Raw genomic sequence first — 3,937 nt, forward strand, 5'->3', positions numbered from 1 at the left:
GATTCGGACAGAGTCCAAGCGCCCTGCGCTCCACGGTGGAGATATACTGCTCCCAAGGCGGATAGACTAGCATCCTGGTGAGGATCACCCGGGACGGGGCCAGGAAGGAGCGTCCCTGAGACAGAGTGGCCGAAGCCACCACTGAAACGAGCCCCTGGTCAGTGGCGAAGCCACCACCCCGTGGAAGGAGGAAGTTCGCTTGTACAGCGGAAAAAATCCAGCCTCAGAGGACGCAGGAGAAACTGGGCAAGGGAATCGCTTCCATTGACGCCACCATCTGACCAGCACCTGTATTCGGTGCCTGATAGAACGATGTCGACCGCCAGCGGAGGGACTACTGTTTGACTAAGGGCAGCTTCACAAGTGCCGACAGAGTCTCGAATTGCGTCCCTGGGAACGGGAACTTCTGGTTCGAAGTCAGAGTGGACTTGGACAGAATGACAAGCCACCCGAATTGGTTAGAGTGGCGAGAGTGAGCGAAGCACTCTGCTAAGAGTCTGCACTGGATGAAGCCCCGACAAGAAGACCGTCCAGGGCAAAAGATCACTGCCAATCCCTAGAGGTGCAGGACCCTAATCACAGCTGCCCCAATCTTGAGAATACTCGAGGGGCCGTGGCTAACCCCAAGGGAAGAGCCACGAATTGGACCACTCCGCTTGCAAAACGTAGCCAACGCTGGTGTGAAACTGCGATTGGCACCTGCAGATAGGCATCTCTGATGCCGATGGATGCTAGGGAATCTCCTTGGGTTATTGATTGATCTGGTGAAAAACACACGGAACAAGACCGAGACTCCATGTGAAAACGCCACACCTGAACATGCTTGAAAAGCTAAAGATCCAGGTCGGAAGGCACCGCCCTCTTCGGGGACTAGGAATAGATTTAAGCAGAAATCTCAGAACCGTTCCCAGTCGGGAACCGGTACAATTACTCCATTGGCCTGCAAGAATGCCACGGCCTGTGAGAAGGCGGCGGCCTTGGAGCCGGGGGGAGTTGACAGAAAAAATCTGTTTGGCGGGTGGATAGAATTCTATGCTGTAGCCATGGGAGATATAATCCCGCACCCACTGAACGGAGATGTGTTAAAACCATACGTCGCCAAGTGGGAGAGCCTGCCACCGACCAAGGACGTTGTTGGCGTGGCTAGATAGCTCGGAGGAAGCTGACTCAGTGGCAGCATCTCCTGCGGTTTTCTGAAGACGCAGCTTCGAGCGCCATTTGGGTTTATGAACCTTGGCCGAGCTAGTGGACGAGGCCGAGGGCTTAGAGAACGATCAGATGGAGGAACGAAACAAACGAAACCTCAACTGATTCCTGCCCTGGACAGGTTCCCTGGTTTAGGTTTGTGGCATGGAAGAACTCTTCCCGCCAAGAGCTTCCTTAATTTCATCCAGTTGGTTCCGATGACTGGTCCCAACAAAAGGGAGCCCAGCAAGGAACTTCTATAGAAGCATCTGCCTTCCATTTCCGAAGCCACAGGAGCCTGCGGATAGCGAGGAAAGTAGCCGAGGCCACCGCAGTGCGGTGTCCAGCATGGCAGACATGGCATAGGATGAAAAGACTGAAGTCTGGAAGTTCAGGCAACCATTTCGGGCATAGAGTCCCTGTGAGGGAATGCATCTCCTCTAGAGAAGCAGAGAAGGCTACAAAAAAAAACGCACTGCTGTAAAGCTGAGGAGAACGAAGCTCCTGCCGCCCCCATACAGATTTGGCCAGAAGGACAACCTGGCGGACCGCAAAACCTTAAGTGAGGAGCCATCAGCCACTGACATAACGGTCCGGGCTGAGCCACCTGTGGTGAATGAGCCCACTTCTTGACCACCACTGGTGGAAAGGGAAAAACAGTCCTCAGAATCACGCTTCATGGGAAGCGACTGTCAGAGCGGACCCTGGGCTTGGTCACAGTGGCCTGAAAACTGGAGTGGTTAAGGAACACACTTTGTGTTCTCCTAGGCAAGGTAACTCCGGCGGATTGAGGTCCAGTACAAAATTAATGTACCGTGGGACCCTTATAGAGGTGCCGTCAGCCACTGATACAACTATCCGGGCTGAAAGTCTAGACACCGGAGGGACCACCCTTGGCGAATGAGCTCACTCCTTGACCACCTCTGAAGGGAGGGGGAAACAGTCATCAGAACCCCGCTTTGGGGTCTGACAGGACAGGCTGTGGGCTTGGACACAGTGGGCTGAAAACTGGAGTGGTTAAGGAACACACTCCTTGTCCTGTTTAAGGTATACTGATGCCCTTCTGCCAGCGGGGAATACTCCCCTGATACAGGCGGATGGAGGTCCAGTACAAGTATAATGGACGCAATCCAATCATTAGCATCTGCGTCACCTACGGACAGATCAATGGTACATAAAGTAGCGTCCGAGCCCCTGGTAGAGACATCCTCCTCGTCCAGTGAGTCAGCTCGTAATCAAAGCTGCGGGACGGGGAGGACAGGGGACCCTGCGTCTCCATGTCAGGAGGACGGGGTCTGAGACCAGAAGGAGAGTCCTCTGTGAGCTTTGCTGAGCGAGCTGTAGCAGAAAACGCCCTGAGAAGGGGGCTGCATGCTCAGCAGATTCCGGGACAGCCGACCCCTGGAAAGAGCGGATTCTAGCCAAACCAGGGGTCAGCCACCGAAGCCGGAGCAGCTGGAGGGACCACTGATGAGCCTCCAGGCTGAGGGGCCACTGTGTCTATGAGCTCGGTACAGCCGTACGAGACTACATGCAGTGCATAATAAAAACAGCCTTGCAGCCTTGCTCTGATGTGAGACATGCTGCAGAGGTGGGGGCTCTGTCCTAGAATGGCCCTCAGCATATATAAACAGATAAAATAAGCAGCTGCACAAACCGGAGGTTGTGGCTGCCAGATCGTTTAAACAGACATTTCTGTGCCCTCCAGTCCCTCAGCCCAGGCCCCCACTTGTCACAATGTGGAATCTCTGTGCCTATGCAGGCACAGAGAACGCTGAGAAAATGGCGACCGGAGCGAGGAGAGGGGGCGGGGCCTACTCTGAGAGCGGCAAATGAGGTAGCCAGGGGAGGGAATCCTTCCTCAGTGAGGAGTGTCCCTTCCCTGTGCTGCACAGCCGCTGGGCGGAGCCACACTGTCCCTCTGCATGACTGACATGCAGAGGCAGTGGAAACCGAAACTAGGCCTCAGGCGAAGCCGGGGCCTAGATTTAAACATGCGGCCGGCGTGCAGGCACCATCGGCGCGGTTCTCCAGTGAAAACTGGAGAACCGGCCGGAAATGTTAACACAAACATAAAACACACTCTCCCCAATAAATAAAGTATAAAGGACCCCTGGAAAGACCACTTTCTGTGGTAATAACGTCTCATATACTTAGCTTGTGAGACGCAGGTTGCCAGGTCCCTGGGGAGTGATCGCTCCGTCCAGCAGGATCCTGAAAAAGGGCTGCGGATGGAGACCGGTCTCCTGCAAAGCAGTGAGAACCGTGTTGGCTCCCACTTCAAGCCAGAGCCCCAGGGGATGGTGAAGGAGCGCGGCATGAGAAGGCTCCAGCCTTGGAAAATCAACCTTAACAGCACCGCCGACACAGTGGGGTGAGAAGGGACATGCCGGGAGTCCAGCTGGACCCGCTTTTCTTCCAAATCTTTGATCCAAAAAGGAAAAATCAAAAATCAAAATCAGAGAATGCATGTGTGTGTGACCTCCTGAAACACAAAGCATTGAACTGGCTAGGACTGGCTAGCAGGGGGTGTATATGCTAGGAGGGAGGAGCTACACGTTTTGAGTGTAGTACTTTGTGTGTCCTCCGGAGGCAGAAGCTATACACCCATGGTCTGGGTCTCCCATAGGAACGATAAAGAAAAAAAGATTTTCTATATTCACCTGTATCCTACGCTGTTTTCTTCGGCTCTGCTGTCTCCTGGTTATGACCTCTGCTCATTCTACTCATAGAATATTCACTGCACTGAGGA

This window comes from Anomaloglossus baeobatrachus, chromosome 1 (genome assembly GCF_048569485.1).
Source record: "Anomaloglossus baeobatrachus isolate aAnoBae1 chromosome 1, aAnoBae1.hap1, whole genome shotgun sequence".
Classification (NCBI taxonomy): Eukaryota; Metazoa; Chordata; class Amphibia; order Anura; family Aromobatidae; genus Anomaloglossus; species Anomaloglossus baeobatrachus.